The sequence below is a fragment of the Sciurus carolinensis genome, unplaced genomic scaffold, assembly GCF_902686445.1.
Source record: "Sciurus carolinensis unplaced genomic scaffold, mSciCar1.2, whole genome shotgun sequence".
In the NCBI taxonomy this organism is placed as follows: domain Eukaryota; kingdom Metazoa; phylum Chordata; class Mammalia; order Rodentia; family Sciuridae; genus Sciurus; species Sciurus carolinensis.
In genome coordinates, this window is record NW_025920125.1 from 89,231 (window position 1) to 116,162 (window position 26,932).

The following is a 26,932-nucleotide window of genomic DNA, read 5'->3' on the forward strand; positions in this document are numbered from 1 at the left end:
TTATGTGACCTTCCTTATTTCATCATAGGTGACAAGTCCAAAAGCAACACTGTGACTTGGAGAATATTTGACTATGTGTCCTTGAAGAAGCTTTGCCTCCTTCATCACAAGCAATCTTCCTTCAGCAGTGAAGCTTGTCTTTGGACAAGATGTCAATTCCTTTGCACTCCAACTGCATAATCATGCAGTGGTGAACAGTATCAAATGGATAGGAAGTCATAGAGCAATGGCAGTGACAGACTGTGGTCATCCAACTGATAAAGATGTGAGTATTCTTGGGATCTGGAAGCATTCCCCTTGAAGAATCACAGATACCAAAGTAGACAGCTTAGTTGATGATTGTGCCCTGCACAGACACATCAAAGCCTTGGTACACCTTGGTTCGATTCCCAGCACCACAAAAAAAAAAAAATGTATCAAGTTCTGAGCAGCAGTTCTTGACTTTGTGTTGAGGGACTGCCTAACATTACAGAATAAAATGTCCCAAAGCCTTGGTACAGACCCTCAATTCTATTAGATTTGTAGGTGTTAACCTGTCAGTCATGCAGGCCTTTGAATTCTCTTTCAGCTCCAACTTTCTCTACATCAGCTGCTAGAGAGGTTTGGGCAGAACAACAGGATGCACACAACATAAGGATGTGGATCCTGCAGCACCACCTGATGCCAGGTTCCCTGCAAAGTATTGCCATGCTGGGTCCTTTTTTCCACACCACCCAGGAAGATCTGCTTGTTTTTTTCTTTGAAGGAAATTTGACAGCCTGGGTAGAGAAATATCTGATGACATTGGCCAGGCTACATGCCAGAAAGACAGGACTCCCTGGTCCCTGAGGATATAATCCACACAGTCCATAATGCCCTTGTGCTGCTTAGCTGCAGTGATTTGCTTGCTTGATGATTTTCTTGGGCACTTTCATGTTCTTGTAGATGGCTGTGTCCACTCCACTAGCAGGAAGTCCTTGGTGAAAGACACAGTGGATCCGTCATGTTGGAAGAAGAGCGGTGGGTGACTCCAACTTGGTCTTTCATATTAATTAATATAAGATCCATACTGTGGCCTATAACTCTTAATAGTAACTTTCTTGTGGTCTACAAAGTTAATGTGATTTCTATATCATAGCATCTAAAAGTAATATACTATCTCCACTATGCATTTAATATTAATGTTTTATCCACAGTATAACATTATAAAGTAATATTACCTGCCCTTAAAAACAAGTATAAATGCATATTCTAGCATCTTAAACTAATAAAATATGTTCTTTGTACCCTTTACTACTAATGTAATATCTGTATTATATTAGTTTTAGGTATTATAATAGTTTAGTTTTAGGTACTATATTATTATTATAATAATATTACATTAGTTATAGATACTGTACTTTGGATAGTTACTGTGTGGACTTTTAATATTAATATGATAACCATAATATAGATGAAAAACTAATGAAATAACTTCCCTCTGTCTTTTAATACTATCATGATATCCAAATTATAGAATCTAAAAGTAATGTAATGGCTGCAAATTGGCCTTTGATTTTTAATTTCTATTTTTTAAATTTGTTCTAACTGGTTATACATGATAGTAGAATGCTTTTTGATACATTGAAAGTAAGTGGAGCATAACTTCCCATTCCTCTGACTATACATTGTGCTGAGTCACACCAGTAGTATAATCATACATGTATATAGGGTAATGTGTATCGGGTAATAATGTATATAGGGTAATAATAACTATCTCTTTCTACTGTCCTTCCCCTCCCCACACACTACCCCTCCCTCATTCCCCTCTGAACAATCCAAAGTTTCTTCATTATTCACTACCATTTCCACTATGGCCTTTGATTTTATATGATATCCATGCTGTGGCCTCTACTGATATTGTAGATTCCCTGTGGTCTTTAATACAAGTATAATATTATAACACATATCAAAAATGTATATAACAGCAGTCTTGTGACTTTTAATATTATAGTATATCCATATATAACACTAAAACTAATATTGTAACTTCCCTGAATCCTTTATTATTAATATGATATTTATTCTACACCATCCAAAACAGAAAAAAAGTTGCCCTGTGGTCTTCAGTATTGCGTCCCCTCTGGCCGCAGAGAGAGACATGACAAATGTCTGAAGCTTTGGAAGTTTATTGTGCACAGTACTTCTCTTACGCTTCTCTTACCCCTAGCTTCTGCGCACTCCCAGCTTCCCTTCTCCCAGCTTCTTCCAGCTCCCGCGTACTCCCAGCTTCCAGCTTAGCTTCAACCTCCGCCTTCGCCGCTTCTTCCGCTTCTCCCGTTCGCTTCGCTCTCCCACCCACCAGGCTTATATACACTTCAACCAATCAGGGGAGAGTACACGAGATAAACGCGGACAGCTGCAGGCACAGGATGGGTACACGAGGGGGGCATGCTCTAGTCACATCGTTAACTAGCCAATCATTGGAATTCGCTGGTTGTTTACTGTATAGCTGGCCACTTTTGGCTCAGCGTCAGGCGCCATCTTGACCATGCCTAAGGCTGGGGGCCCTAGAAACCCCGACACTTCAGTGCATGCATACTATAGCATGCAAAACTGGTATAATGACTTCTTTGTTGGCTAAAAACTATTATAAAATTCATACTTTTGGATTGATTTAAATATTTGATGTTAAAAATTTAATAACTTAAAAATTTTTAGTTGCTTAAATTTCCTGCATCCTAAATTCTCATTCATCCTGAAAATTGTCTGATGTAAGATATTATAAAATTAAAACATTTAAAATTCATAATTATGAATATTTTAGATAGAACTTATTAAAAATAGCCTTAAAAAAGAATGCTTACCATGAATATCATAAAAAAGATTAAACTATGTGGTTTATAGTGTCTTATTACTTAAAAACAAGAAAACATATTTTGACCATATTTTAAGCAGTCAGAGATTATGCTATATAGTCTTGTATAAAAGAAAAATCAAACATGATCCCTATTCTAAGTAAGTTTATATTTTTAAAAAAATTAAATCTCATTGTGAAGCTGATATTTGACCTGTATATTTAAGGGATAGGAAGCATTTATTAAAGAAAGGAAATCAAAGGAACAGCACATACATAGATACACAGTATGAAGAGTCATAAGATGAAAAAATATCTTTTTCTGCATCTATCGAAATAATCAAGAGATTCTTGATTTGAAGTCTATTGATATGGTGAATTACATTTTTGATTTCCTGTTGTTGAACCAACCTTGCATCCCTGGGATGAAACCCACTTGATCATGGTGCACTATCTTTTTAATATGTTTTTGTACGCGATTTGCTAAAATTTGTTGAGAATTTTTGCGTCAATGTCCATTAAAGGTATTGGTCTGAAATTTTCTTTCCTCCATGTGTCTCTGTCTGGTTTAGGTATCAGGGTGATATTGGCTTCATAGAATGAGTTTGGGAGGGTTCCCTCCTCTTCTATTTTATGGAATACTTTGAGAAGTATTGGAATGAGGTCTTCATTAAAGGTTTTGTAGAACTCTGCTGAAAACCCATCTGGTCCTGGACTTTTCTTTGTTGGTAGGCTTTTGATGACTTCTTCTATTTCATTGCTTGAAATTGGTCTATTTAAATTGTGTATGTCCTCCTCATTCAGTTTAGGCAATTCATATGTCTCTAGAAACCTGTTGATGTCTTCAATATTTTCTATTTTGTTGGAGTATAGATTTTCAAAATAGCTTCTAATTATATTTTGTATTTCAGTCGAGTCTGTTGTGACATTTCCTTGTTCATTCCGAATTTTAGTGATTTGGGTTTTCTCTCGTCTTCTCTTGTTAGTGTGGCTAAAGGTTTATCAATTTTGTTTATTTTTTCGAAGAACCAACTATTTTTTTTGTTAATTTTTTGTATTGTTTCTTTTGTTTAAATTTCATTGATTTCAGCTCTGAGTTTAACTATTTCCTATCTTCTACTACTTTTGGTGTTGCTCTGTTCTTCTTTTTCTAGGGCTTTGAGCTGTAGTGTTAGGTCGTTGATTTGTTGAGTTTTACTTCTTTTATTAAATGCACTCCATGAAATAAATTTTCCTCTAAATACTGTTTTCATAGTGTCCCAGAGATTATGATATGATATTTCTTTGTTCTCATTTACCTCTAAGAATTTTTTAATTTCCTTCCTAATATCTTCTGTTATCCATTCATCATATAATAGCATATTTTTCAATTTTCAGGTGTTGGAGTAGTTTCTTTTTTTACTCTTTTATTTCTAACTTCAATCCATTATGATCTGATAGAATACAAGGTAGTGTCTCTATCTTCTTGCATTTGATGACATTAGCTTTGTGGCATAATATGTGGTCTATTTTAGAGAAGGATCCATGTGCTGCTGAGAAGAAAGTGTACTCACTCTTGGTTAGAAGATATACTCTATAAATGTCTGTTAAGTCTGAATTATTGATTGTGGTATTGAGATCTATGGTTTCTTTGTTCAATTTTTGTTTGGAAGATCTGTCCAGTCGTGAGAGAGGCATGTTAAAATCACCTAGTATTTTTGTGTTATGGTCTATTTGTTTTCTAAAATTGAGAAGGATTTGTTTGACATACATGGATGAGCCACTGTTTGGGGCATAGATGTTTATGATTGTTATATCTTGCTGATTTATGCTTCCCTTAAGCAGTATGAAATGTCCTTCTTTATCCCTTCTGACTAACTTTGGCTTGAAGTCCACATTATCTGAAATGAGGATGGATACTCCAGCTTTTTTGCTGAGTCCATGTGCATGGTATGTTTTTCTCCATCCTTTCACCTTTAGTCTATGTGTACCTCTTTCTATGAGGTGAGTCTCCTGCAGGCAACATATTGTTGGATCTTTCTTTTTAATCCAATCTGCCAGTCTATGTCTTTTGATTGATGAATTCAGGCCATTAACATTTAGGGTTATTATTGAGATATGATTTGTATTCCCGGTAATTTGGTTCATTTTTTAAATTTTATTTATTTATTTATTTTTTTTGACAAAACTTGATTCCTCCTTTATTTGACAGTTCCTTTAAGATAATTCCTCCCTTTGCTGATTTGCTTATTTTTTTTATCTGTTCCTCATGGAATATTTTGCTGAGAATGCTCTGTAATGCTGGCTTAATTTTTATAAATTTTTTTATCTTTTGTTTATCATGGAATGATTTTATTTCATCATCAATTTTGAAGGTAAGGTTTGCTGGGTATAAGATTCTTGGTTGGCATCCATTTTCTTTCAGAGCTTGAAAAATGTTGTTCCTGGCCCTTCTAGCTTTTAGGGTCTGGATTGAAAAATCTGCTGATATCTGTATTGGTTTCCCCCTGAATGTAATTTGGTTCTTTTCTCTCATAGCCTTTACAATTCTGTCTTTATTTTGTATGTTCGGTATTTTCATTATAATGTGCCTTGGTGTGGGTCTGTTGTAATTTTGTCTATTTGGAGTCCTATAAGCCTCTTGAACTTGATTTTCTTTTTCATTTTTCATATTTGGGAAATTTTCTGATATTATTTCATTGAATAGATTGTTCATTCCTTTGGTTTGTTTCTCTAAGCCTTCCTCAATCCCAATAATTCTCAAATTTGGCCTTTTCATGATATCCCATAGTTCTTGGAGATTCTGTTCATGATTTCTTACCATCTTCTCTGTTTGTTTAATTTTGTTTTCAAGGTTAAATATTTTGTCTTCAATATCTGAGGTTCTGTCTTCCAGGTGTTCTATGCTATTGGTTGTACTTTCTATAGAGTTCTTAATTTGGTTTATTGTTTCCTTCATTTCAAGGATTTCTGTTTTTTTTTCAATATCTCTAACTCTTTATTGAAATGATCTTTTGCTTCCTGTATTTGCTCTTTTAACTGTCGATTGGTGCTATCATTCAATGCCTGCATTTTCTCTTTCGTCTCATCATTCAATTCCTTGTTGCGTTCTTATTTGCCTTTTAAATCAGGGTAATACTGACTTTGTAGAATTACTTTGGAAGTGTCTTTCCTTCTCTCTTACATATAATGGTGGGGTGCTGTTATCAATTCTTCTCTGAATATCTGATAAAATTCAGCCCATGTTCTCCTCTGGTCCTGGAGGCTTTTTATTAGTGCTTCAATATAATTGCCTATTATTAGGTTGGATTTTTGCATTCCTTTGATTTATGTTTTGAATTGTTTACATTCATATCTATTAATTTGTACATATTTTCTAGGCTTTCCATTTTTTACCATGTCAGTCTTCATAATGTTTTTCTCAATGTTCCTTTTTATTGAACAATAAGTGTTTCCAGATTATTCCTAGTAGTTTTCTGGATTTCAGTGATGTCTGTTTTAATATTTCTCTTTTGATTTCTAGGTTTATTTGTTTGTTTCTTCTTTCTCTTTCTTTTCATTACCTTGGTTAGGGGTTTATCCATTTTGATTCCCTTTTCAAAAATAAACTCTATTCCTTTATTACTTTGTATTTTTCCTTTAGTTTCTGTTTTATAGTTTAAACTCTGATAATTAGTATTTTTTTTCTACTTTTTCAAATTGATTTATTGTTTTCTAATACCTTGGGTTGCAAGATTAGGTTTTTTTTATTTAAAAGCTCTCAGATTTTTAAATGTAGAGAGTCATTTTTATGAAGTTTCCTCTTACAACTGCTTTTGCTAGATTAGGGGAGAGAGATGGGAAGGGAAAAGAAAGGGACAACTGTGCAAATTTATGTATATGTCATAAAGAATTACAGTATTATGTATAAGTCTGCTTCAATAAAATAAAATAAAATACTGAAAAAAAGGAACTGTTTTTATTGTATACCATAGATTCTTGGATGCTGTATCTATATTCTAATTTCATTCTGAGGCTTTTAAAAATTTATCCCAACTTCATCAGTGATCCAGTGAACGTGGAGATGTATTGTTCATTCTCCAAGTTTTCATACAGTTTTTTGTAGATTTTTATTGTAGTTTGATTCTTTTTCTTGGTTCATTATTGTTGTACATAAGATCAGAATTAATTTTGACATAATTATAAAGCATGGAATAAAACTTTCTCCAATTAAGTACTGTGATGGGCTGAAAGATCTGACTCTATGAGAATGTTATAGGCCAGCGTATAAGGGAAATGACTAAACAGACTCCATTTTGCTCTGAGACTCCATGTTATGTAGGAAATAAGCTTCTCCGATGGGAAAACCCCACCTCTGTGCCCATCAACAGTTACTTGGTGTGACACGTTTAATAATATACAATGGCAACTCCTATGTAGTAAAGAATTGCTCTCTTAATTCCTATTGCTCCTAAACAATGTACCATGTGAACAGTGATTGTGTGGATGTAGTAACCATTCTTTAGGTTGTACCTAGGTAGGGGTCATTTTGACCCACTTCCCCCTCTGTCAATAATCTCATGATGTTAATGTGTAATTTCAAATCATAGTAGCAGACACTTATGATTAATGTGATTTTTGGTATAAGAACTCCTACAACCCTGTGGTTGGTGCCTTTCTCCCAATAGCCATTTTGTGGGGCATTGTGTGAGACAGTCAGTCGGCAGGCTTAAAAAAGACTCTCAAATTTGGACTTCTCAGTGGTGATCGGTCTGTTCTTAAGTTGCACCCTATAACAGTACCCAATACTTTCCTGTTCCCTTCCATCCTCCCTCCTGATATTACCTTCTTCTAGTCCACATATCATTTTTCTGTTTGTTTATAGTTGTCTTAATTTGTGCTTTATGGATATACATAAAAGTCAATGTCACAGTAGTATTCTCTCATGTGTATACAGTAAAGTTTGTTCAAATTTATTCCACCATTGCTCTCTTTACTTTCCCTCCTCTCTCAAGCCTTAATTCATTTCCTCTACTCATCTGTTCTATCTTTTATTTTTTATAAAATTTTCCATTTTACCCTATATTTTTGTCTAGCTTCTTCAAATGACAGACAACATTCTTCAAATGATGGAAAACTTTTACTTTCTAAGTCTCTTGTCTATTTTACTTAGCATGATATATTTTCCTGTTTCATTCATTTACCAGAAAATGCCATGATTTCATTCTCATTTATGACTTAGCAAAAGTTCATTATAGGAGCTGGGATAGTAGCTTGGTTACAGAGCACTGGCTGGCACATGTGAGGAACTGGTTTGATCCTCAGCACCACATTAAAAAAAATAAAGATATTGTGTTCATCTATAAATAAAAATATTTAAAATATTATTTATACACACACACATATATAATTTTATATATATATATATATGCGTGTGTATATATATATATATATATATATATATATATATATAGTTTATTAATCTTCTGATTGATACCGAGACTGATTGCATTGTCTTACTATGTTGAATTGTGCTGGTATATACATTATATTTCTACCAATATATAATATGCTTATTATAGATATTTTGAATATGTATCAGTAACTGAGATAGATGGGTCATACTGTGGTCCAATTACTATTGTTTTGAAGTATAATGCTTTCCAGGGTGATGGTGCTAATTTGCAGTTGCATCAACGACAGATGAGTGAACATTTTCATTGTATCCCTGTTAACATTTATTAACAGTTAACATTCTAACTGGAGTAAAGTTTCAGTGTACTTTTGATTTCTATTTTCCTTACTGTCAGACATGTTGAACAATTTTTTCATATAATTATTGTCATTTGCATTTCTTTTTTAAAGAAGTATCTCTGTAGTTCTTTTGTCCACTTATTTCTTGGGTCATTTGTTATTTGGAGATAAGTGTTGTAAATTTTTTACATATTCTGGATGTTAATCCAGAATTAACATTTTGAGAATAAGGTGGCAAAAATCTTCCCCCATTCTGTAGGCTTACTTTCTATGTTATTAATTATTTTCATTGGTGTGTAGAAGCTTTTTAATTTGATGCATCCCAATTCCCAATTCTTGTTTTTATTTATGCACCTAATAATTGATATTAATTTTGCCAGGGCATCTATCTAAGTCTTCCTCAGAAATGCATTTGTCATTTTTATGGTGATTCATATCAAAGAGAAAAACATGGCATAACACGACCTATAGAAGCTAAGAACCACATATTATAAAATAACATTGGCTATAATGTTTATTTGAAACATGGGTACTAGTAGAATCTAATAGTTGAAGAATTAAACATAATAAATATATAGAAAATAAAAACAGTGAAATGGTAATAAGTGGCATATCTTATTACATTTCAGTAACAGATTAAATTGAGAATGTCAATAAAGGAGTTGACATTACATTTCAGGGTCTGCCTAGTGTGGATGTCCTCTCTGCCACATCTCACATGGATAAGGAAAAGATGCCATGTCTCACATGGATAAACTGCTGGATGAGGATGTTGTCTTTTTTTCAGTATATTTCCCACTTATGTACTCAAGAAACACACAAGAGCCAACACTCTTTTTAAATGAGAGGGGGCATGACAGGTCTGGCCATACCATCTGTGGCCTCTTACAAAAACAGGTACTCACTCAAATTTCTTTTATTTTTAATACAGAAGTAAAGAGGGTTAAGACCTGGAGGAGCTTCATCTGTGATTGACAGGATAGAGTGGAGTTAGGAAAGCCATTCTTTTAAGGGAGATATTCTAGAAGGAGACAGGGAACTACTGGCATGCAGCACCACATGCTTCCTGGTAATCTGGGGTAGACTTTTGTGCCTATTAGTTCCTATTAGTTCCTGGAAATCAGGCCTCAGTCTAATCTGATTCTGCTAAATAAGTTTGGATTCCCATAGCTTATATCAGAGGAAAGTTGGTAAATGAAAAAGGGAGATGAGAAGAGAGAACAATAAATAAGAAAAGTTAAATATCACAGATTACAAGAGAAAGCAAAGGAAGTAGGTGTACATTTTGAAGGGAGGTAAACTCAGGTTAAACATTAGAAAGTGGAGAAGCACAGCATTAGAAAAAACTGTGAGTTTCCAGTAAAAACACTGGTCTGAGAGACAGAGTAAACATTTCCAACAGTTCTTTTATTTATCTACATTGGAAAGTAATTAAGAAATGCATGCCACATTATGCAGGGCTATATTTGGTTTGCCATAAATAAATATAAACACATATGATCCACATAGATGCATATAATTTATTGTTATGTGAAAGGTTCTGACTTCCTAGAAAAATAAATAAGGTGCAGAATAATGTAAACTGGAAATGAAAAAAGGTAGGACTATTATAAAATGATCAGCAAAATATACCCTGATAAAATGTTCACTGAAAGATTATGAATACTAACACACCTACAGTTTGGGAAACAAAATATGAGGATTTCAAATAGGGAAGTTACATTAGAGGAACTGGCAGAAGAGTAGCTATACCCAAGAATGCTCAAAATTTAGTGAATCAAATACTGGGGGCCATGTTCAAAATGCACATTTTACTCTACAGGCTTTTGTGTCCACATTTCTAAAACATTTAAAGGTGTTTCCAATGCACCTGATCCATGGACCGCATTCTGATTTGCAAGGGAGGGAACTGCCTTGAGGAAGTCTAAATGAAAAACTGTTGCATGTTAGTTCAGTCATAACCAGATTCAGTGAAAGCAGAAATATTTTTTTGAGCATATCTTTGTTGAAATGAAAAGGACAAAAACAAGGAAGATACAAAATTATATTCCTATCCAAGTAAAATGACATGCCTGAAATCACAGTGAAACCAGAGACTGGTATAGGAGGATCGCAGAATCTAGGCCAGCCTCAGCAAAGAGTGAAGCCATAAGCAATTTAGCAAGAAGTTATCACAGAAATAAATAAATAAATAAGTCAGTTAGTGAGTTAGTAAATAAGTAAACAATGTTGTGGATGAGGCTCAGTCATATAGATCTTCTGGGTTATATATCTGGAACCAAATATATGTATTTAAAGATACAACTACTGATTAGGGAAGAAATTGTAGTAGGAATAATCCAAAGAATTTAATATAAAATGAATCAAGACCAAAGCTCTCAAAATTGCTTTTGAATAACTAACAGGAAGGGGAAATGAGTTTCAAGGGTAACTCTGGAAAGAAATGCAAAGGAAACAGAGGAAGCATTTCAGCTGGCCCAGCTTCTTAAAGTTTGTTTATTTAATTAAACTTCATCATATACAGGTCACTGAAAATTGTCTATTCTCTGTATATCTGGAAACACTCCCTCCATCCAGACCTGCATGAATGTCACACTGCATTGTTGTCTTCTCATTATTCATCTGTATTCACACAAAGGCCTTCATGTCTACCACACACAGCATTGATATTGGTTTAGGTATACTGCATAAGCAGCCATCAGCCTCTACCCTTTTCCTGTCTGTGCTGTCCTCTGTCATTACTCTTCACCCATCCATGTATGGTCATACAAATATGGGTCAACTTGGTGCTTTTCTCTGTGTTGTGCTACAGCCTTCCCTGTTCTTACCATTTCCTGCCTCTGGCTGATAATCTCACTCCTTAAACCTCTATTCATACCAAATTTCAGTAAAGGTACCTTCTTTCTCAACTACCTCTTACCAACAACTTACTAAGTTATTGGTTCAAATAATTGGAACTCTTGACTCTGAGGTGATATAAAAAACATCCCCAACAATCTGGGAGCAAATGGATTAGATTTGTATAGAAAATTTTTACAGGTCAATTTGTTAGGTCCTAAGTAGAATAGGTGCTAGGGGAAAGCACTACATCAGGAAGGATAGCAATAGTCCTGAAGGACTGAATAGTTTACCTTCTAAAAGAAGAAAATTAATTCATCAGAAAAGTGAAAAAAACTTTTTAGATATGAAGGTATTCATTGACAAATGAGTAAAAAAGTATCAGTCATTATGAAATTAATATTGATGAACACAGCATGTTGAAAAGTTATTATGAGGAGAGAATTGCAAACTGTGATTTGGATATTTTGTGGTTATTTTTAAAAATTCATTTTTGGGAACTTTTAATTATTCTGGAGGGATAAATTTTGAGTTATTTTTATGCATTAAACCTGTTGACATATAGTTTTTCCCTGATGAGTTTTGAAGTTCTCCATCAGGAAAAGCATGCATAGAGTAGTAAATATTTGCTGGGTATAGTTGGTTACACATAAACATAGCTTCTTGGGAGGCTGAGATGGGTGAATAGCAAGATTGATGGCACCCGAGCAATTTAGAGTGACTCTGTCTCAAAGTACAATAGGTTTGGCAATACCACTCATTGGTAGAGTAATTGCTAAGATTGCAAAAGTCCCTGGATAAAATCACAAAACATGAATACACACACATGTACACCCACAAGCACACAAAAACACACACAGCACAATAAGATAGTTTCTAAAGTAAAGATGATCTAGTATAAAACCTATTATTAGTTTTTAATTTAATAGACTGTTACTATTTCCAGGAGTACTACATAACTTAAGTAAACTATCCATTTGTCAATGGACTACTGTTAGATGTAACATCAGAGGAAGAGGAGGAAGGGCTTAGTGGCACTGAAAATAAGCAGTCACAGGTATGTAAAGATGTGAATTTGAATTCATGGTTTCATCCTGTTTTCCTCACTACCAGAGTGTAAATTAGTTAAAATGAAATGATCTTTTGCAAAACTCTTTAGGAATCTAAATGTCATAAATTAATATTTAGATCTAATGCAATCTAATGTGTCTGAAAATAACATTGAAAATCATGGCAAACTAAACATAGTTTTATTCTAGTAATTGAAGCACTTTTTTCTGAATATTTTTTGTGTTTTCATTGGTAAAACCTCACTGATGAAAACATTAACTATAAGACTCATGAATATTTAGTTAAAATTATGAACATATGTAATTCTGATTGTCACTGATCTCATTTATGTCCAAGAATGGTTATTCCCAATGGTGCAAAATTTTAATTTCACAGTACCAGTGATTAATGCCAAGGTTAAAACTTCCATCATCCCTTGAAATCATTGTCTAGGTTGAGGCAGAAAAGAGTCTCAAATGAGTTTTACATCTAATATTTAACCAAATAGTAACCTTGTAGAATGGAAACTTTGTGGTTAGGGTACAATCAATAATTTCCCAGTTCATTTCCTTAGTGGATGTTAGGAAAAAAGATTCCTTGGATACAGTTTTTGAGAACTATAAAAATTTGGGAGACAACTTATTGTCTTCTATGTTGTGTGTGTTAATAGACTGAAGGTTTGCATGCTTTTAGAAGGACCCCTTCTTAGGTGTGAGTCCTTTTGGGGTGTAGCTTCCTCCGTGTGATGTACCTAGGCAGTGGTGAGGTCTCAGTGTCAGATCCCCACTGAACTTGACCAACATGCATGGCTCATGGTCCACTTCTTTTCTCCATTGACTAATTGGTTTAGTGGGATTGTCCTCAGCTTACCAGAAGGGAAATTTTTATCTTCCATTCAGCCAGGTTTCCCTGCCACAACTGTGGACTTTCTCCTGTGGATGACTTTTTCATTCTATTAGCCAGTATTTCTGGGTTTTATCTGGGAGCAGTCTGTCTGGGCTGAGTCTCTATTGAGTCCCCAAGCTCCTCTTTTCATCATGTGGCCATATTCCAGTCAGTCTGACTCCATCTGTGGAAACATCAGGAAGCGCTGTATGTATCTGTGCTGCCACTATTCTTCTTTGGAAGAATTTTTAGTTTTTCTTCAATGAAATGTGGTGCAATGTTGGGAGAAATTCTAGTTCTTGGCTCACAGCAGATAATGTCTAAAGTGTGTAAATTTACAGAGAGGAACATTCCACTTCTTTGACCTGGGAATGTAAAAATTGACCCAAATTGACCTAGTGTTACCAAGAAATCCTGTATAGGATCCTGGTGGTCTGATCCCCCGTGGCAAATTGTGATTGGGCAAGAAACTTATAAAATGAAGATATGTTCCTGCAATAAATGAGTTTTTAGGCTGCACACCACCAGTCTGTTTCCACCCAACTCCAGGAGTCTGGAGGTCTTGAATTCGTGATGCTAACCTGCACATAAGTTAGACTGGCACCCCTCACAGGTGAGGTAGAGGAAGGTGTTTCTCTTGGACAAAGATATTTTTGCTAAATTAGGGAATACCTCAGCAACTCAGTCAGACGCTGTCAGTAAATCTAAAGAGGAAAAGGGAAGTGGTCTTCCAAGTGCAGGTGGATGGCTGCTGTGATGGCTCATGAGGAGACCAGGGAGTCATTCACTCAGCATGTTCAATGGAGGAGAGGAGGGAGCTGTCAAGCAAAAAGAGGTGTTCTGTGCTCACTCCACCTGCCAGGGACAAGCACCTTGGCTGCTGCCTTACAGCTTGGCTGCACTCAGAAATTTTTCTGCAATGAATTTTTCAGAGGTCCTTCAACTCACTTTCAGACACAGAAATATCTGGCCAATCTGTTCAACCAAGGGTTCATTCCCTTGACCAGACTAGTGCCTCTGTGGCACAAGTCCCTCCAGGCTAGGGCCAAGAGTCCTACCTATTACGAGCCCCTGAAAGATGCAGACCACAAGCCAGTGGATGAAACAAGAGCCTGCTGTTGGCACAATGAACACATTTTCCCAGGGCAGAATGCCAAATGTATCATGCTGATAAAGGAATGGAACAAAGCTTCAAAGCTGAATACTCCAAACAGAAGAGTCAGGACCATTGGGGGGCATGAAAAGCAGAAGGGTGTTTGTAGGGGATGCACCCTAATGGCGGCTGCACCCTTGTGGCAACCTCTTCCTCTTATGTGGCACTGCCTGATCCACCAACAGTTTACCCGGACTTCTTTGTACTGCCACTCTCCCCCAGAAAATGAAAAATGTGTTCTTACCCAGCAACTCCCTGATTGGCCTGTTCATCTCCACCCACTACTGTCAGGGATTGGTTAGTAACAGTTCCATGAATGTGATCAGCTCGTGCTTGCCATTTAGTCCTATGGGACTCTCCCCTGCGAGATTCCCATGCCTTGCTGACCTTTAAGCTGATTGGTTCCCATATAGCCCCCACCCTGCATAAAAGTTGTGTAACTTCCTCAATAAATGAGTTCCAGCTGTGCTTCATGCACTGACAGACCTCCCGACTCTGGTGGGTTTCCATTGCCGCCGACATTCATCATCCTGCTCAGTCCCATATTATCCTCAGGTGGACCCTGAGGAGATACGTTGGACCTTGTTGCTCGACAGGGAGCAACAACTGGTGCCCCGTGGGAGGATCACAAAGTCACCAACAGGTCAATCTGACTGTGGGTGAGTGTACTCCCATAAGATATGGGACAGTCCAAATCCAAGTCTGACCCCTCCTTGACTCCCTTAGGATCCTCCTTAGAAGTAGAGGATTAGAACTCTCAGATAGCCAGGCGTTTCAGAAATGGAAGGTCTTCATTAAGGCAGCCCCTTGGCTGCCTGAAGCAAACTTGTTTGACTGGGAAACCTGGGACAGAAATGAACAACTTCTTCAGAAGATGCAAGTTAATAAGGCTATATCCCCCCTATTGGGTCCTTCCCCACTATCACAGACCTTAAAAGCTGTTTCCTGCTGCATCCTTCCCGCAACCCAGATACAGATAGGGGCCTCTCCAAAGGCTCTGACTCTCCAAAGGACCATTCTGAGGTCCTCTCATGCAGGGGTCAAGAGAAACTATCACAAGAGACAGAAACAGGTCCCCCTCTTGATCCCTTTGACACAGCCCCATGGCCACCTAGGGAGGGAACACCCGTGTCCTTGAAGTGGTCCTCCCCCAAGTCCACTTTCTCTTCTAACCCTTTCCAGGCTTCTTCAGCCCCTCCTCCACACTATCCGGAAATGAAGAAACTTATCTTGAGCACAGGGCCACTTCCTGCCCCTGCCTGGCCTTGCTGAAGCCTGCATTGTAATGTAAACTGCAACAGTCTCAGCTGGGGAGCCATCTGGGCTGCTACACAGAACTAACTCATTTTCTAGGATTCTTGTTGTGTTTCACTTTTGTTTCATGCTGTACTTTTGAGCTCATGACTTTTTTTAATCAGTTCTTTTTTTATCCAACTCTAGAGTTATTTTTAAACATCTGTTACATTGCAATGGAGATTCACCTATAAAGTTACAAGACCTTTGATTTTGTGTTATTTGTATGTCATGCTGTCTGATGTCATGTTTTGTCTGTATCAAAACTGAATGCTCCTAAAATTAAAATTTAAAAATGGATCCAAATATTTTTAATTCACGTGATTTAAAGAGGTTCAATTTAAATTGGATAAACTAATAAAAGTGAAATGTCTTTAGAAATAACTCGCAAGTCTTTAGGTGGTCAAACTAATGCAATGTTGATGTTAAACAATGTCTAATATCAATTGTTTCTAGGACTTTTCTTCAACAACAAAAAGATGGCAAATACTGTTCATGACACTTGTCTAATATCTTGACTAAAAACAATGTTACTAAGAGTTATTTACTAACAGGTACAATTCTATATACAAAGGGTTCTAAAGTTTTCAACTGTGTTTCAATTAGAGCAGTATAAATAACAAAGTATTTTATCTTGTTAAAATGGAGTAATTTATTTAAATTCAGAAACTTCATAAGAGTTGTTTCAGAATGTGAACAAAAAGGGGTCAACACATAGGAAAGAGAAAAAAAGGCTCTAAAAATGGAACTATATTTAGTGAAGAGCAAAATCTTTCTGGATAAGAAAGTGTGATATAATGAAATACATGAGGGTCTAAGTAAGTGCTAAGAAAGTCTGTAAGTAAAGGGCAAATGTCAACAAGTTTTCATGTAACTAAGTTGGTTACAAGTATGTGAGACAATCAGTTAAAGCTGCTTAAGATTTTTCTTAAAGTCAAATACTACTGTACTAATATAAACCGAAGTTTAATTTATATGTTAAATTGACAAGGATTTCTTACAGACATTGGTTTGCTCTTGACACTATATCTGTTAAGTTTCACTCTTTAGGACAATTAGTCTTGAAAATTGGGGTTTATACAATTATGGTTAAACAACTGTTAGAGTATTGTACTACATTAAAGTCTAAATTTTTCTTTAAAAACTAAATTGGGTAATATAAAAGTGTCAAGGCAATTGTGAAATGGTCACTCTTTGTATATTAAATGTGTTCATATTTTCCAGGTATACAAGTTTAAAGCAGGGAATTGATCAAACTTCTATTCTCCAAACTAAACTTGTCTGTAATGGTAATTATAAAGAGTAAACTTGTTGGGGATTTATTTCTATCATTTAATGTTTTATTATAGGACCTGTTATCAATAGGGTATATGTAAAACTTGTTACTTTTTACACCAAGATTGTTTTTACCTGAGGCTAATCCTTCCTTTCTCCTGGTGTTCTCAGATGGGGGAAAAAGAGGAGCAGCAGCAGTTATTTTTCCACCTTCTATGCAGGGTGACAATACCCCCAGGATATTAGTTCATGACATTCAAGATTCAGCACAATTCAAAGAGCTCTATGCCATCATTCTAGCCTTAAGTGAGATACAAGAGCCTTTCAACCTGTTCACTGATAGCCTCTATGCTGCCAATCTGCTCCCTAACCTCCACTGGTCATACATTAAACTTGATGATAATCCCATCACCCCTTTAATGCTTCAGGCAAGAAACCTGTTAAAGTTGAGGACTAAACCTATATTCTTGCAGCACCTCCGTGGGCACCAATGCCTCCCAGGTATTTTATTTTGGGGCAATACAATTGCTGACTCCTTAGCATCTTCTCTGCAAAGCTATTCTTTTCAAGAGGAGGCTACCTCCTTTCATGAGCTTACTCATGTTAATTGGCAGGGCTTAAACCACAGGTATCCCCAGGACCCTATTAAGGAGCTAAAATGAATCACCTGGACCTGTAAATCTTGTTCACCTTTTCTACAAGTACCTCCTTTTCAAGAAGCTGGAGTCAATCCCTGTGGGTTAACACCTAACCATCTGTGGCAAACAGATGTCACCCATTATGCTCCTTTTGGAAAGTTCAAATACGTCTTTGTAACCATTGATACTTTCTCACATACCTGCTGGGCCACGGCCCATGCCAGAGAAAAGAGAAAACATGCTATCACTCATTTACTACAATGTTTTGCAGTCCTCGGCCTACCCAAACAACTCAAAACTGACAAGGGCCCTGGCTTCACCAGTAAATCATTTTCCACATTTGTAGAATGCTGGAGCATCCAGCATAATACAGGCATACCCTACAATCCCACTGGTCAAGCAATTGTCGAACAGCAAAAGAGAACCCTAAAGACCCAGCTATCAAAACCAAAAGGGGGAGTATCATCCCCCATGATCAATTAAGCATGGCTCTGTGCATTCTAAATATTTTAAATTTTTCCAAAAATGATCATCTCTCCCCTTTCCAAAAGCATTGGGCAACCACGGTAAAATATCACAACATCAAAGTCCAATGGAGAGACCTTCTCACAGGGCCCTAGAGAGGTCCTGACCCTCCCATAACTATTGGAAGGGGATTTGGATGTGTATTTCCTATTGATGAGGACAAGCCCATTTAGGTCCCTGCAAAGAACATTAAATATCACCCCCATCCAAATAATTCCCTCCCCTCACAAAATGATAATACCGACCCAAAGAGCTCCACCTCTTGAGGTATGGTAGTCTCTTGTCTTTGACAGGTATGAAAAAACCTTGGTGGACTCTTTGTCTCATCATCACTGGACTGCTCATAATCTCTCTGTTGGTGTTCATTAGTGCCATAATCATCCAAGCTTTCTTGGAGCACCTGGAGCTATACCATAAGTATCAAAACCATACTAAACCCTAAATACCTCAGCTTACCTTGAGATCTTTAGTAGCCCTTTGCTTCCTAACTGTAAGTATTATACTAGTTAAAGGAAACTCCCGCCTCCTGTGGAACCAAACCTGGATGGTCATCAATGCAGAAACCAGTGAAATAGCCAATGTCACCTCCTCAAATTTAGCCCCTCTAGGAACTTGGTTCCCTGACCTCCTTGTGGACCTGTGTGACCTTGTGGTGAATACAGGGGACCCTTCAGATCAGGAACCCTTTCCAGGGTATGGGTGCTTAACTCATACTCAGGGGTTTCAGCAATACCAGAAGCCTAGGGTTCTATATCTGCCCCACTCACTCAAGAGACAGAAAGCAAATTGCCAAGTGCGGAGGTCCTGAAAGCACCTGCTGTAAAGCATGGGGTTGTGAATCTACTGGGTGGAATACGTGGACCCCCCCATAACTGGAGAACTAATCTCAGTGGAAAGGGGTAAAAACATGCAAGAAGTGGGACAAGGTTATTGCCACCAGCAAGGTAAAAGGGTAAACTCTGCGCCATGTTATGACAAAAACCAATCGCATTATTCACCTTCCCATTAGCTACCCCAGGGTGACGCTGCAACCCATTAGTCATAAAGTTCAGCCCCATGGGGAAAAAGGCAAACTGGGAAGCTGGGAAAACCTGGGTACTAAGGCTTTGCTGCAGTGGGCATGATCCTGAGCTAATTTTCCCAATCAAGCTAGTCCAGAGACCCCTGAGCAAAGCAGCATTGGGTTCCAACTGGGTACTTAACCCGAGCAGACAATCTGTTTAGCAAACCAGCACCCCAAAACTGAGCCTAACACATTTCTCAACCACATCTCCTAGTGCCAAGACCTTGCTACTGAAGCCTATTATACAGCCCCACCATGTTATGAAGGCATAGCAACTCTAGGAAAATATACCTCTTTCCACAACTCTAACGAATGTCACTAGCAATCAAAAGGTTCCCTAACCTTACAAGTCACTGGACAAGGGTTCTGTATAGGCCATATCCCTGCATCTCATCAATCTTTATGCAAGCAAACTGTGACATTAAGCAACTCAAGTCAGTATCTAATCCCCCAACAGGACACTTCGTGGGCCTGTTCTACAGGACTCACACCATGTGCCCATACAGAAGTGATCAATAACTCTCAAGGCTTTTATATGCTTGTTAGGTTAGTTCCCAGGATATTATATCATTCAGATGAGGACTTCTTTCTATGACTAAGAGGGAGCACCCCTAGGACTAAGAGGGGAAACTCTTATGGCCATAACCCTAAGTATGATTCTGGGTATGGGACTCATAGGAGCCGGAACAGGAACACCTTCCTTGATAACTCAGAACCAACATTACTCTGATTAAAGAGCAACTATTGATCTGGATATTGAGAAGCTAGAAAACTCCATTTCTCACCTTCAAGAATCCCTCACTTCCCTACCTGAAGTAGTAATGCAAAACAGGAGGGGATTAGATTTGATTTTCCTACAGCAAGGAGGATTGTGTGTAGCCCTAGGTGAAGAATGTTGCTTTTTTGTTAACCATTCAGGAGTAATTAAAGAATCTATGACTAAAGTTAGAGAAGGACTAGCCAAACGGATGAAGGAGCAAGAAGCACAGCAAGGCTGGTTTGAATCATGGTTTAATTCCTCCCCTTGGATAACCACCTTGATTTTTACCTTACTGGAGCCACTTATTATTTTATTCTTACTCCTAGCCTTTGGACCCTGCATTCTAAATATTTTAAAAGGTTTTATCAAGGACCGTGTAAGCCCAGTCCAATTAATGATGTTAAGGCAACAATACGTGAGAGTACTGGCCCCAGAGGATGGATATGCACATTATCCAAAAGAGCATGATTCCTCTTATGAACAACATGTTAAGAACAAGGTAGCTACTAAAGTGGGAGCCAAAATTGCCAGAATAGGCACCTCTCTTACCTTATATAATAAACCTTCACAATAATTAATAGATATTATGCAATAAGTGGCTGGTGCAATCTTAGACCTCCAGGTACAATTAGATTCCCTTGCAGCAGTAGTCCTACAACTTGGGAGAGGGTTAAATTTACTAACTGCCAGAGAAGGAGGGCTTTACTTGTTTCTTCAGGAGGAATGCTGCTTTTATGTGATTGGTCCAGAATTGTCCATGACAAGATCAAGCAACTGCAAGAAAATCTGAAAAAATGGTGTACCAAGCTTCAATCTAGCTTCTTCTGGACGGGCTTACATGGCTGGCTCCCTTACTTACTTCCCTTCTACAGTTCATGCAGAAACATTTGGAGGTAGTACAATTAATGAATAGCCAAGTACAATACCAACAGCTAGCCACTGGTTATGAGGAGGCATATGATGCAAGGTTGACCCCTGGAGACCCCTTAAGCTAATGACGGGTGAGATCCCAGGTGCACTGAGACAACCTAAGACAGGCTTTTAATGAGGTTTCCCTCCCCCCTGAGCTGTTGAGGTGCTGTGGAGTATTCAGAGATGGGTAAGATCTCTAAAGAGGAGACAACTTAAGACAGAAGCTCCACCTTCCAACTGGCTCCAGGGGGGCTAATAAAACAAAAAGGAGGAATTGTAGGGGATGCAACCTAATGGCAGCTGCACCCTCGTGGCAACCTCTTCCTCGTACGTGGCACTGCCTGATCCACCAACAGTTTACCCGGACTTCTTTGTACTGCCACTCTCCCCTGGAAACTGAAAAATGTGTTCTTACCCAGCAACTCCCTGATTGGCCTGTTCATCTCCACCCACTACTGTCAGGGATTGGTTAGTAACAGTTCCATGAATGTGATCAGCTCGTGCTTGCCATTTAGTCCTATGGGACTCTCCCCTGCGAGATTCCCATGCCTTGCTGACCTTTAAGCTGATTGGTTCCCATATAGCCCCCACCCTGCATAAAAGCTGTGTAACTTCCTTGATAAACAAGTTCCTGCTGTGCTTTGTGCACTGACAGACCTCCTGACTCTAGTGGGTTTCCATTGCTGCCAACACTCATCATCCTGCTAGGCCCCGTATTCTCCTCAGGCGGGCCCTGAGGTGATACATCAGACCTTGTTGCTCAACAGGGAGCAACAGGTGTTGTTGCTGAAAACAAACTTCAGTGAAGAGACACTAACAAAATGGTCATTGTTTAAGTTCTATGCCCAAATTCCAGGACATTTCTTCAGCTTCAACATACTGTACAGATACAGGAGGTAGTCAGTGCCAGATTATTCTGTAAGCAGCCATCATGACTGGCCCTAATACCCCTTGCAAGGAGGTCGATGCCCTTGCCAATTTCTGGCTCTTTCCTGTTTCTTGCAATGTACAGCTGATGATACATATGCTGATTCTTAGCTTTTTCAGCACAAGACCTCTGAGTAAAGGTTTTCCTTACACTACACCACCTACTCCATTGATCTTCAATGTAAATGACTTCACATTGGGATATACAACACTGAAGCATCGTTCTGGAAATCAAGAGTGCACTTCAATATCAGAAATTTAGTCAAAACCGTCCTGCTCAAAAGCAAAAGTGAGGACCCAACATGGTCAAAACCTGAATATCAAAACAGAATATGGGGCTGGGGAGATAGCTCAGTCAGTAGAGTGCTTGCCTTGCAAGCACAAGGCCCTGGGTTCAAACCCCAGCACTGCAAAAAAAAAAAAAAGAATACATTGGAGAGCATCCATAAATGTGCTAGGCCTTAGTGAGCAGGAAGAGAGTATCCTCATGGTTTGTCAAATATTAACATCCTTTTGATTTCTTGGTCTAGCTTATCTCCATGACCAACACACTACGGCCTAATTTCTCTGCTTTCCTTCTTTCAGTGTAACTTCTTTCAAATAGGGCTTCTTGTGTTATTCCTGACCTTGCAAAGCACAATCCACTCATTCCCAGAACTAAGGTGCATGTGAGAACACCATATCCTTCACCCAATTCTACACTGCATCTCTTCAGAATCTCCATCAAAATTAACATCTGTGAAAGGGTCTCATTCCTGTTGACACCGGAACTCCAATGATACTGGAGACTAGGTTGCAAACTCCTCCTGTTCCTCCTGAGTGATATCAACAGGAGCTAACATGTTTTCATCCCCAAATCATACAATTTGACTTCAAGGCATTTGCAAACCATTGCAAAGGAAAACTGACTGAGAAAAGCCAGGGCCAAGGGTGGCTGTCTTTTGTCATCATCTCTTGCTTTTCCACATGACATAGAGGTTCACGTGGAAAGTGCTGAGGTGTGCAAGTCCACTTCACTTGCACAGAGCCTGGAGTGTGCCTGAGAAGGCTGGTTATTGCCAAAGATGAGTGCAGTTGTCATTTTGAAGTTCCTGCCATTGCAACCTGGTGAGGATTGTCTTCTTCAATAGCTTGCTGAGGGTACAACCCCATAAGCATACTCATGAGAATGATCTGACCTATCAGTTCCTGAGAGTTGACTCATCTCAAGGAAAACCTTCTCTTAAGAAGGGCAAGTGAAGCACTGCAAGCTTTCACTGCAGCACCATGCTGAAAATCAGATTGGAAAAGGATTGCATTTCCAACTGGTACTTTTTCAACTATTCCAATTCAGTATATGAGAAAAGGAGAAGAAGTTGAGATAAAGGAGTGTTGGCATATTCAAAAGAGGAGTTATTTTTTTTTTTCTCCTCATCTGAGGAGCTGGGGTTTCGACCATGGCACATGTGCATGATAGGCGAGTACTCTCCAAAACAAACTGTATTTTCTGCTCTGGAAGAACCACTTTCAGGTACCCTCTAGATCTTCTACTGGTTTGACTATGTCAAATTCTCTACAGGAAACCCAGCTCCAGAAAAAGTCAACAAATTTCTAAGGAATTATTCATCTTCCATTTCATAGCAATCCTGCAAGAAAACTTTTGTGCACATCAAGACCCACAATCTAGTCGTGTGTCATGAGGGGAAATGTTTATCCCTGTCTATTGAAGGAGGAAAAGGGTTGTAGCTGATCACTAAGCAGAAAATGATGGCAGTGAGCATAGAGGCTTGGAGCAGGAGGAGAGGCAGGCCTATGTGGAAATCAGAATTGGCTCAGGTGGTTAGAATGAAGGGAGATTTCTTGGATCATTCATATCTGGATCCCTAGCATTTCCAATCACAATCTGCTGATACCTTCCTCACTCCTCTTTCTCCTCCTGGCATTTTCCTTGGAAAATTTCTAACCAGGATATATCTGGGGAAAAGGCACAAGCCAGTGGAGGTGCTGGATCTTGCCTACCATCTCATTGATGGGGGAGGTAGTAAAATGTGTTTCTCCTGGGCAAAGCATTTTTTCCTAAATTAGAGAATTTCTCAGCAACTCAGCAAGACACTGTCAGTAAATCTAAACAGGAAAAGGAAAGTGGGTGATGCTTCACCAGGTCTGGAATCCCAGGACTGATATTTGCTGGCAGGAAAAAAGAAATAGCTTCATCCAATGTCCATCTGCCTCTAGTTATGTTTGCAGCTATTTCTCTCAAGATTAAATGGACTGAGATAAGTTGCTGAAAATCATATCTGGGATCTCTCAATCATTCAACTGCAATTTGTTCCAGTCTGAAAATGGCCTCAGTAGGTTTCCAGTGCTCCTGTGCCATAAGAGCAAAAGATGGGAGAGTGACTCTATTTGAAGAGAAATGGGTAGGTTGTCAGCATGGCAGGTGTAAAGGGCATGGAGAGTCCAGGCTCCGTTAGGAGCACACACTTTCTCTCTCTCCCAAGAGGCTTTCCCCAGGCCTTGGATCACCTGGATGTTCAGGAGTGGCTTCTGTGACCTCATGCCTGCACCATAGACAGTGTGTGATGTCACAGAGGGTGGCATGACATCGTGGTGGTGTCACAGTTCCATGGCAACTGGAGATGCTTCAGGCCCTAGCCCCTTCACACAGAGATTCAAAACAAGTGCTGGCTCCACAGTGACATTAAGAGGAAAGATGAAGGGAATGCAGGCCAGTGGCCTAAAGTTTCAAGAAAGGTGATCCTAAGCTCTTGGCCCAGGTAAAGAGGAGCTATGGCATGTGTGGGGCAAAGCCAAGCTGTCTGTGGATTGTTCTGTGTCTAGCCAGGACAGGGGACCCCGCTGAAGCCTGACAACTCACACTACCCTCCAGCCTTTCTGGGTAGTGCTGTGCTGGTTTGGTCACCTTAGGCATCATGAGATCCAGGTCACCTAGTTCCTGCTATGGGCAGTGAGCAACCACGTGGTCTAGGGGACAAGGCAGGGATGGAGGGCTGCATGAGGGCACTGTCCCCCGCAGCTGTATTGCCCTCCAAAACTGCTCCTCCAGGTCTGGGAAAACCTGGGCTTTGGCCAGGTTACACAAATGGCCTAGAGCCCTAGCTGCTACATGGCATGATGGCTGCTGACTACTCAGGGCCAGGGAGTGTGCAGCACAGCTCCCTAGCTTAGGTGCTGCTTGAGTTGGGAGACATCACACCCAATCTTGTTGGTTGCCTCTCCTTTCTGAGACTGGCCTTAGGTTTTCAGGCCTGTGTGGATTGGCTGCAACTTGGTAGTATTTGAGCCCTGTGTTGCCCATCTGGTGCCTCTTTCCCTGAAGCAAGTGTCTGACTGTGCCTGCCAATGAGATGGGTGTGGGTTGGTTTCTGGGTGTTCCATGTGTGGAGGGGTGGTCCAGTGTGTGGGGCAGGACCAAGGGAATCTTTCATCAGGTGCCTTACAAAAGCAGATGGGTGGGAGTCTCAAGGTGCTTGGGAGTTGGGCCTAAGGCCTGAAGAGAAAAACCTCCCCTTGTGTGGATGTGGTGCTGATACCTGGTCTTGCTTGCCAGTACAAAGCATCCAAAAAGTTAGGAGCACATGGCAGGGTCTGTTGCAGTCAGGAAGCCAAACAATTTACCCATCTCCACCCAGCCCCCCTTTTCTGCACATTCCCTTAGAAAAAGCTGTTTTATTTTCTTTGTTAATGTTTCCATCTAATCTGCACCCAGACCTGTCCTTCACAACAGCTGACTGTGGGGTACTGGAGGAAACCTGGGTCCTGAAAGACATCTGTTCCCTGCCTTGGAGCCTTTGGTGCTCCCTTCAGTCAAGGGACTGGGGGACAAGGATTAAATGAGAGTGTGCCCTGCCCCTGTTAGGGACAACCTCACCAAGTCAGACCCATGGCCAGGGAGCATGAACAGAAAGAATTCCCTGCCTCCAGAGGGCACATTCAGGCCTCAGTTTCAAGAGAGAATTCCCCAGAAGGAAATTAGGCAGTGAATAAGTTCTTATGTCTCAAAATCCATCATCAGCAAGCTCCCCCAGCTCCCAGTTGTAGAGATCCTCTCTTGGTGGGTTTCTCTGCAGTAAGAGAGTTTGATACAGGAAAGATTTTTATCATACTAGTGGGACTGGTGCTGGCAGCAGCTGTGCCTCTGCTGTGAATAGGGTGTATGCATGTGAAGTCAGGTGGACCCTTGCTGCCCATCTGGCAGCTCAGGGCCTCTGGTGAACCAGAAACCACACCAGGAGTGAGAGGAAAGGTTCAGCCCTTGGAGGAGAAGGGGTGAGGAGAAAGGAGATGGCTAAGCAAGGTAACCTGTGGATAAGTGTAGGGGACAGAGGAGAAGCTCAGACCCCAGGTGGATGATTACAGACAGCACCCAGGTCAGTGCTTTGCACCAAAAAACATTAGGGTGTTTAGAAGGAATTTCTAGAGGGTGTGTTATGTAGGTATCCTCTCTCAGGTTTGCTGTTACTTTCCTGTGCAGGTGTTGTTGCCCTCAGGGTCACATACCACACAGACTTGGTCTGAAGATTGATAGATGGGAAGAACAAGCTCTGTGATGGACAGGATGAAGATATTTCTGGCACAACTGAAGGAGCAGGAGGGCTGCTTATAGCCTCCAGCAGTGATGGTGACCCTGGCAGTCATGCTGTACCAAGACATACAGGATGACTTTGCCAAGGCACAGCCACTGGGTTACTGCCATTCTGTAGAGCCAGCTCCACCTGCACATTTTGGACAATGTGAATGTGGTCCATCTGTGTGCCTATGTCCTGGTCTAGCTGCCTGCTAGCTTCTAGAAGTAAGCCTGGATGGTGGGAAAGGGTGCAGAGGGAGGTGGAGGCTGCTTCCACTATACCCAACAGGACATGAGCTCAGTCAGGGTGACCTAACCTCATTGGATTCACTTTTTCTGACTTGGAAACAGGAAGTAAATTACCTAATCATCAAGTCCATGTTCAGTGGTCATCCTGTGCTGCACTGTGCTAAACAATCATTTTAAAAAATGAATGGATATGATATAGTCCACCTTTGGAGATCTATGTCCTTGTCTTGTAAACACAGGATCTCAATCCACAGTAAGTCTTGATAGAAA

At 39.4% G+C, this 26,932-nt stretch overlaps 1 pseudogene; it reads right to left on the minus strand.

Moving 5' to 3' along the window:
• On the minus strand, positions 1-26,484 carry LOC124973897 (ADP/ATP translocase 2-like; annotated as a pseudogene).
• Between the last annotated feature and the right edge of the window lie 448 nt (positions 26,485-26,932).